Source organism: Lynx rufus, unplaced genomic scaffold (genome assembly GCF_022079265.1).
Source record: "Lynx rufus isolate CCGP_SWC_20201006 ecotype Redwood Valley unplaced genomic scaffold, mLynRuf1.p SCAF_3, whole genome shotgun sequence".
Classification (NCBI taxonomy): domain Eukaryota; kingdom Metazoa; phylum Chordata; class Mammalia; order Carnivora; family Felidae; genus Lynx; species Lynx rufus.
Genome location: NW_025814845.1, coordinates 180843594 through 180853906, shown reverse-complemented (window position 1 = coordinate 180853906; position 10313 = coordinate 180843594).

Sequence of the window (10313 nt, the reverse complement as noted above, 5' to 3'; positions counted from 1 at the left end):
ACAGATCAAGGGCAATGTTATGCCAGTATGGCGTTCCTGCCCTTTCCACCTTGTCCCAACTTAGAGCAGCTTTCATACCCATTACCCCTCCCAGAACTCATGACTCTAACTCAACCTCCGGTCCACTCTCCTACTGCGTGCTGTGTTGCCCACCACTCTGGTAATTACTTTGTTGTCTCTTATATTCATACTGGGTCTGGAGCTCACATCGCTTCTGCCTCTAGGTGGAACCTTTTTGCACATCCTCTGGGACTTACTCTGTGGAGTGGAGGGCTTAGGGTTCTTTCTCAAGAGTCCAGTGACTTCAGTTCTCTCTCCTTTCCCTGCTGTTCTCTCTTCCTCTTTCATGTTTTCTTGGCTAGGGTGATAAGCTAAGTATTCACCCAGACCTTTTCTTATTTCTGAACCATCACTTTTAAAAGTCAAAGTTCAAGAAATTGGATATTTTGTTGTCTGTATTCTGTAGTTTCTCTTTCTAGTGTGGGAGCCCTGACCGCTCCTTGAATTTGAGGGCAGTCAATAGGGTAATAGGAAACACTGAGATCAAATGCTTTGGCTCATGTCAACAAGTATTCCACAACATTCATTTTATTCTTTGTATGCAGGTGTAAGGGTTAGCTCCTACTTTAGGGCCCTTGGGGTGTATAACACACAAGCCAGATACTGGCCGAAACAAAGACATCCTCACTTTGTGATGTCAACCCTAGTACCTGGTGCCCTAGTCTTGTAAAGATTTTACAAAGTTATAGAAAGCTGCTTCCAATGTTTAGTCTGGAGCCTGCCTTTCTGTGCTTATTAATCAGGAAGGAAGCTGCGGGAAGAAGGCTGAGCGAAGGATAGCTCATTTTTTCTGCTCACCTTACTGACCTTGATAACTAGCAACCTTGTATTCCCTACTTGGTGCCTGTGCTTGATTGTTCTTTGGAACTCTGCCTCAAAGAGCCTCTACATCAGCAGCAGCATGCATTTTTTTTTTTTTGGTGGCAATTTCTGGATAGAAGCTTCTGCTCTGACTTATCTGTCAACCTGATACTGCATTCTTTCTGTTACAAGAAAATTGTCTATGCATAAAGAATTTTGATATGGGGCAATATACTCTCATCACAGAGAACTCTGTGATAGAGTTCTTCTATTATGTAAAATTTTATTGTTGTCTTCCCGTCAATTGAGGCCTAACACATCTATAGCAAAGGGCATAACATATATTAGTTATAAATACACTAGTCATAAATCTATACACCAAGGAATTTTTACATATATAGATGCGTCTAGATAACTTCGTTACTCTAAAATGTTCTCTGTGCCTCTGTGTCATTTACAACCTTCTTCCCACCATGAAAGTAACCAATATTCTCACTTCTATCACCGTAGACTAGTTTTGTCTCTTTTTGAACTTTGTGTGAATGGAATCATAAATTATATGATTTTTTGTAACCAGCTTCTTTCACTCCATATAATGCATGTGAGGCTTATCCTTGCTACCTCAGTTATCCTCTGTTGTACTGCTGCGTGGTATTCCATTAGATGAATATTGCTACTATCTTTATATAAATTGAAAAAGGAGGGCAGAAGCTCATACTTGCTCAGTCTGCCGTCTTGTACGAAAAGGTTACGTGGTTCTCATAATAGAGTACGTCAAATCTGTCTTATGTTGCATTGTTACCCTCAAAAGACTGTGAGTTACTTAAGAAGAAGAACATGCATTGATATAATTTTTGTGCTTCAAAAATACGTGATAATTACACACCGTATGGTCAGAATTCCATTAATATATGCTCAAAAGCAGTCACTTCAGGAAATTTCTGTAGCCAAAAAGTGAATGAAATTAAAAATAATAGGAAGTTTTATTTCTTCAAAGGTAAATATGGTTTCTCTAGTACAAAGTGGCTAACAAATTAAAGATGTTATTTATGCGTGCTGGTTTATGTCTTTGCCCAAATAATACCCCTTTGGAGGATTTACTTAAAGTCTAGCTGCACTGAAAAGAAAATTTTTGAAATGTAACAATTTTTTACAACCTGTAGTATAGAGAATTTCAGAGAGTGCATAAATTACATAAACATTTACACAGTGAATTGATTTGGTAGAGAAAATATCTAAAATAATTTGTAGGAAGAGTTGTTATTACTGGCCATTCATAATTACTGTTACTGAAATTTCAGATTATGAGATTTTCAAAAAAATTTTTTTAATGTTTATTTATTTTTGAGAGAGAGAGAGACACAGAGCATGAACAGGGGACAGGCAGAAGGAGAGAGAGACACAGAATTCGAAGCAGGCTCCAGGCTCTGAGCTATCAGCACAGATCCCAATGTGGGGCTCGAACCCATGAACCGTGAGATCATGACCTGAGCCAAAGTTGGACGCTTAACCAACTGAGCTACCCAGGGGCCCCAATTATGAAATGGTCTTAAGGGAACTTTTCCCTGAGTGATCTATTTTCTTTTTATTTAAGTGTATTTATTTATCTTGAGACAGAGAGTGAGTAGGGGAGGGGCAGAGAGAGGGAGAGGGAATTCCAAGCAAGCTCCACATTGGCAACACATAGCCCCACTCGGGGCTTGATCCAAGGACTGTGAGGTCAAGAGTCAGTCTCTTAACCAACCGAGTGACCCAGGAACCCCTGTGTGATCTATTTTCATAAATGGATTATAAAAGTAATTATAAAATTTGGATAAAACATTAGTATTTAAGAGAGCATAAAATTTTGCATTGAGGGGCACCTGGGTGGCGCAGTCGGTTAAGCGTCCCACTTCAGCCAGGACACGATCTCGCGGTCCAGGAGTTCGAGCCCCGCATCAGGCTCTGGGCTGATGGCTCAGAGCCTGGAGCCTGTTTCCGATTCTGTGTCTCCCTCTCTCTCTGCCCCTCCCCCGTTCATGCTCTGTCTCTCTCTGTCCCCCCAAAAATAAATAAACGTTGAAAAAAAAATTTTGCATTGAACAGGCCATGTATCATGGTCGAATTTGAACTGAGAGGAAGACCAAGGGGAAAAAATAGATGCTCAGAAATATCCATGAGGTATTCTTTGCTGACAAAAGAGTCATAATCTTTTGCTTATACTGGGATTGTGTCTCTGGTTCATTAGTTTAGGTATTTTTCTCCTTATATATAAATATATCAAGTAACTTGTATTTTTGTGTAGATTTTCTAGATATAAGAAGAGACTTTAGTTAAGACAACATATGCTTGTTTCTAGCGCATTACATTTAGGCACGTTAAAATCTGGAGATGTGCTGAGGAAAACAAAATGCTATTAAAGTTTCTGTGTTTCTGTGATATCCCCAGGGAGATTTCTCCCAGTTGAAAAGTTGGCTTTCACAAAACTATCTCCAAAGCGATTCATTGGCTTGCCTCCTGTTAATGTAACTTTAGTGGAAATAAAACCAAGTTCATGGGCAAAACAGAAACAAAATTTCTGTTCAAGACTTTCAAAAGGCTAAAGCATAAATAAAATATGGAAAGGAATGTGAAGACATATATTAATACTTGGAAATTTACATGATGTTTGAAGGAAGATTTGATGCGAGAAATGGAACTTTCCCTTCAGTTGTAGGGTGTGCTGCCATTCCTGCGGCCACTGAAAGAGATAACTTCATGTTTACATGTGAACACAATATTTTTCGGTAGCAAACAATAGGCTGTGGGTTGGCAAAATTCCTCACGTGAATAGTTAATTATTTAGGGAGAAGCTATAAGATTATTCCAGAATATTGTAACAGTTAATTGTAAGTGAAATCTCATCTCTTTCCTGAAAAGATAGATGGAATTCTTAATGGGAGATGAAATTAATTAAGGACAAAAATGTATATGATTCTTATAATCATAAGTCTCCTTTGGTTTCCCATAGACCAATATGATATTTGGGATTCATTCTAGCATTCTCTATGCCAGATATAGAGCTAACCAGGAAACAATCTGGACATTCTGGCCGAGTATTAAAGGCTGTGGTTGATTCATGAATAGGTACAAAGAACAATTGTATCTTATCTATCTGTATTGATTTTAGGCAAATTCATTTGTTTCAATGTCATTTGTAAGGATAGACTCCTAATTTTCAGGCAAGTTTTGCTAAATAAAAGAGATAAGTGTTAGGAAAGTTTTTAGACAAATATATGAAGTATAAAAGGCTTACACATTGTTTTCATGGAATTCTGCTTTCTGCATATTTGTTCTAAGTAGATGCTTTTCATTCACAAGCAGACAACTAATGAATGTTCCTTTCTTAACCATACTTTGATAAAAAATGTAAATCATTTTCTGAAACAATAAACAATGTAGGATGAAACACAAATTCTTTAGGAATCTATCTTTGACTAAGAATGATTGGACTTCTTGTTTTCAAAAATGCCTTTTCCTGGAACACACTAGAATGCATTCTTGGAGCCATCTGTGTAGGGATGATGATTTTATGATAAATGTTGGTCATTTTTCATATCAGAACAATCTTCATCTAAGGGAATCTCCATCTAAAGTTATCTACTTTTCTTCAAATTGGAATTTGTTGGAATTTTACAATAATCACATTCTCAAAAGAAAAAAGAAAAGAATCAAATATAATCCCCACCCCCCAAAAGAAAGCTGAGCAAATTCCTATAGATCTCAGATCGATTTGGATGGAAAATATTTTTAACAATATACTCACTAAAACTTTCATCCATTGATAAATGGATCCTAAAATCACAGGATATTTTCTCAGTAATTATTCATTCCATAATTTATTATCCTAAAAAGCCGGTAAAAATTCTGAGAGAAGTCACAATGTTCCTTATACCATAAACAATGAGACAACTGACTGTCCCTATCTTGTTTAGACTGAGTTCAGTAACTTATGAAATTTTTTCATCATGGGAAATTGGTGTTAGAAATGTGAACCTCCCTTCCATTTACAAAACCATGTAGAATAGTTTGATTTTTTTTATTTTTTATTTTTAGTTTGTTTGTTTGCTTATTTATTTATTTGTTTAGAGTGCACACAAGCAAGTGCACACCTGCACGTGAGCAGGGGAAGGACAGAGGGAGAGGAAGGAAGAGATTCCCAAGCAGGCTCTGTGCTGTCAGGGGCAGAACCTGATGCAGGGCTCGATCTCATGAACTGTGAGATCATAACCTAGGCCAAAGTCAGGGGTTGGTCACTTAACCAACTGAGCTACCCAGGCACCCCTAGAGTAGTTTGATACTAGAGAATATTATGTGTATTATGTTGACACTGTGATTTATAGTGATAGATCAAAATGACAAAATAGTAAACTAAAAAAGAATATAATCTAAATATAAAACAATTTTTTGATAAAATTAAGTAAACCCAGTTCACTATTAAAAATGAGATAAGAAGGGAAGGAAAACTTCCAGACTCATTCGATGAAGCCAGTATTACTTTGATTCCTAAACCAGACAGAGACCCAGGAAAAAAAGAGAACTACAGGCCAATATCCCTGATGAATATGGATGCAAAAATTCTCAATAAGATAATAGCAAATCTAATTCAACAGCTTATAAAAAGAATTATTCACCATGATCAAGTGGGATTCATTCCTGGGATGCAGGGCTGGTTCAACATTTGCAAATCAATCAACGTGATACATCACATTAATAAAAGAAAAGATAAGAACCATATGATCCTGTCAATTGATGCAGAAAAAGCATTTGACAAAATTCAGCATCCTTTCTTAAGAAAAACCCTCGAGAAAGTTGGGATAGAAGGAGCATACTGAAACATCATAAAAGCTGTTTATGAAAAGCCCACAGCTAACATCATCCTCGATGGGGAAAAACTGAGAGCTTTTTCCCTGAGATCAGGAACAAGACACGGATGTCCACTCTCACCGCTGTTGTTTAACATAGTGTTGGAAGTTCTAGCATCAGCAATCAGACAACAAAAGGAAATCAAAGGCATCAAAATTGGCAAAGATGAAGTCAAGCTTTCGCTTTTTGCAGATGACATGATATTATACATGGAAAATCCGATAGACTCTACCAAAAGTCTGCTAGAACTGATACATGAATTCAGCAAACTTGCAGGATACAAAATCAATGTACAGAAATCAGTTGCATTCTTATATACTAATAATTAACAGAAAGACAAATAAAGAAACTGATCCCATTCACAATTGCACCAAGAAGCATAAAATACCTAGGAATAAATCTAACCAAAGATGTAAAAGATCTGTATGCTGAAAACTATAGAAAGCTTATGAAGGAAATTGTAAAAGATATAAAGAAATGGAAAAACATTCCGTGCTCATGGGTTGGAAGAATAAATATTGTCAAAATGTCAATACTAGGGGCGCCTGGGTGGCGCAGTCGGTTAAGCCTCCGACTTCAGCCAGGTCACGATCTCGCGGTCCGGGAGTTCGAGCCCCGCGTCGGGCTCTGGGCTGATGGCTCGGAGCCTGGAGCCTGTTTCCGATTCTGTGTCTCCCTCTCTCTCTGCCCCTCCCCCGTTCATGCTCTGTCTCTCTCTGTCCCAAAAATAAAAAAAAAAAAAAAAAAAAAAAATGTCAATACTACCCAAAGCTATCTACATATTCAATGCAATCCCAATCAAAATTGCACCAGCAGTCTTCTCGAAGCTAGAACAAGCAATCCTAAAATTCCTATGGAACCACAAAAGGCCCCGAATAGCCAAAGTAATTTTGAAGAAGAAGACCAAAGCAGGAGGCATCACAATCCCAGACTTTAGCCTCTACTACAAAGCTGTAATCATCAAGACAACATGGTGTTGGCACAAAAACAGACACATAGACCAATTGGAATAGAATAGAAGCTCCAGAACTAGACCCACAAAAGTATGGCCACCTAATCTTTGACAAAGCAGGAAAGAATATCCAATGGAAAAAAAGACAGTCTCTTTAACAAATGGTGCTGGGAGAACTGGACAGCAACATGCAGAAGGATGAAATTAGACCACTTTCTGACACCATTCACAAAAATAAACTCAAAATGGATAAAGGACCTGAATGTGAGACAGGAAACCATCAAAACCCTAGAGGAAAAAACAGCAAAAGACCTCTCTGACCTCAGCCGTAGCAATTTCTTACTTGACACATCCCCAAAGGCAAGGGAATTAAAAGCAAAATGAACTATTGGGAACTCATGAAGATAAAAAAACTTCTGCACAGCAAGGGAAACAACCAACAAAACTAAAAGGCAACCAACGGAATGGGAAAAGATATTTGCAAATGACATATTGGACAAAGGGCTAGTATCCAAAATCTATAATGAGCTCACCAAACTCCACACCCGAAAAACAAATAATCCAGTGAAGAAATGGGCAGAAAACATGAATAGACACTTCTCTAAAGAAGACATCCAGATGGCCAACAGGCACATGAAAAGATGCTCAACGTCGCGCCTCATCAGGGAAATACAGATCAAAACCACACTCAGATATCACCTCACGCCAGTCAGAGTGGCCAAAGTGAACAAATCAGGAGAGTATAGATGCTCGAGAGGATGTGGAGAAACAGGAACCCTCTTGCACTGTCGGTGGGAATGCAAACTGGTGCAGCCGCTCTGGAAAATAGTGTGGAGGTTCCTCAGAAAATTAAAAATAGACCTACCCTATGACCCAGCAGTAGCACTGCTAGGAATTTACCCAAGGGATACAGGAGTACTGATGCATAGGGGCACTTGTACCCCAATGTTCATAGCAGCACTCTCAACAAAGCCAAATTATGGAAAGAGCCTAAATGTCCATCAACTGATGAATGGATAAAGAAATTGTGGTTTATATACACAATGGAGTACTACATGTCACTGGGAAAGAATGAAATCTGGCCCTTTGTAGCAACGTGGACAGAACTGGAGAGTGTTAGGCTAAGTGAAATAAGCCATACAGAGAAAGACAGATACCATATGTTTTCACTCTTATGTGGATCCTAAGAAACTTAACAGGAACCCATGGGGGAGGGGAAGAAAAAAAAAGAGAGGTTAGAGTGGGAGAGAGCCAGAGCCTAAGAGACTCTTAAAAACTGAGAACAAACTGAGGGCTGATGGGGGGGAGGGAGGGAGAGGAGGGTGGGTGATGGGTATTGAAGAGGGCATCTTTTGGGATGAGCACTGGGTGTTGTATGGAAACCAATTTGACAATAAATTTCATATATTAAAAAAAAATAAAAATGAGATAAGAGGGACACCCGGGAGGCTCAGTCGGTTAAGTGTCCGACTTCGGCTCAGGTCATGATCTCACGGTTTGTGGGTTTGAGCCCCACATTGGGCTCTGTGCTGATACCTTGGAGTCTGGAGCCTGCTTCGGATTCTGTGTCTCCCTCCTTTCTACCCCTCTGCCACTCGTGCTCTGTCTTACTCTGTCTTGAAAGTAAATAAATGTTAAAAAAAATTTTTTTTAAAGGAGATAAGAGATGGGACACCTGGGTGGCTCGGTTGGAGAAGCGTCTGATGCCCGATTTTGGCTCAGGTCATGATCTCACAGTTCCTAAGATGGGGCCCCATGCCAGGCTTTGTGCTGACGGTGAGGAGCTTGCTTAGGATTCTCTCTCTCCCTCTCTCTGTGCATCTCCCCTGCTCAGGTTGTCTCTCACAAAACAAGTAAACAAACATGAAAAATATTTTAAATGAGATAAGAGTAATTCTTGCCTGCCCAATTCCAGAAGTGTGATAATATTTATATTTTATTTGAATTGTCTAACATGGTGCGTATATACTTAGACACGGGATAAAAACCTGCTTTGATTCAAATCCCCCCCACATACAGCTATGTGGTCTCTGGCAAGTTAACTTCTCCTCTATGTTGCTTTGATTCCGCAACGACAAAATGCAGATAATAATAATACGTACCTCATAGTACCATTGTGAGGATTACGTAAGTTAATCAATGAAGGCATATAGAACGAAGTTGGGCATTTAGTAAACACTGGAAACAAGTGAGCGTATTGACACTTCCTTACTTTTGTGGAGTTTCAGTTCTAATCTAACTCTAATAGAATCTTCATTGTGCTTGGGACAGTTTAGCGTCTTGGAAATCCCCTGTCGTGAACTCCACAGTCTCTATTCGCATTTTGTTAATGGGAAGAAAAGAGCTCTGGTGTTAAGGGCGTGGCTTCCAGAGCAGGCATCTCTGGGTTTAAATGCCAGCTCGGTCAAGCCACTTCTGCACGATCTCGGACGAGTTACTCAAATTGTCTGTTCCTTAGAGTCCATGTCTGCAGAACTGGGAGAGGAGTAGTATCTGTTTCATAGAGCTGTAGAGCAAATTGAGTATATACATCACTCTAGAAGTATCTCATCCTAGCATGTAAGTTTAACTGCCGTTTGCACTCTTGTTATAAATTTTTCATTCCCGTAAATGTGTTTGTGTTCCTGCCTCATGGATAGCATGTCTTTGGGAGACCAAGCCGACATTTTTTCAAGTTTCTTCTTATTTTACGTGAAAGCATTTTCATTTAGTCTGCTCTTAACTGTGATTCCGTTACATGGTTTATTTTTAAGTACTCCTTTTTGTCCAAAGATTTTTTTGTTCAGGTATCATCAGAGTTGCAGATAACTCTTGACCTGTTTGCTCTGCTCCTGAATGAGTTGATTAAATCCTTTGTTAGATTTATGATTAAAGGAAGTTTGGGTGTGTGTGCTTCTTTTTTTTTTTTTAATTTTTAATTTAATTTTTTATTTTTTTCAAGTTTTTATTTAAATTCCAATTAGTTAACATACAGTGGAATATCAGTTCCATGTGGAGAATTTAGTGATCTGTCCCTTACATACTACACCCTATGTTCATCATGACAAGTGCCCTTCTTAATACCTATCACCTATGTAACCCATGCCCCTGCCCACCTCCCCTCCAGTAACCATCATTTGTTTTCTATAGTTAAGAATCTATTTCTTGGTTTGCCTCTCTTTTTTACCTCCCTATGTTCACTTGTTTTGTTTCTTAAATTCCACATATGACTGAAAGCATATGAGATTTGTCTTTCTCTGACTGACTTACTGTGCTTAGTGTAATACTCTCTAGCTCCATCCTGTCGTTGCAAATGGCAAGACTTTGTTCTTTTTTATGGATAAGTGATATTCCATTGTATATTTGTACATCTTCTTTACCCATTCATCATTTGATGGACATTTGGGCTCTTTCCCTACTTTGGCTATTGTTGACAGTGCTGCTATAAACTGGGCATGCACGTGTCCTTTTGAATCAGCACTTTTGTATCCTTTGGGTAAATACCTAGTAGTACAATTGCTGGATCATGAGGTGGTTCTATATAAAATTTTGAGGAACCTCCATACTGTTTCCCATGGTGGAGGCACCAGTTTGCATTCCCACCAATAGTGTAAGAGTGTTCCCCTTTCACCACATA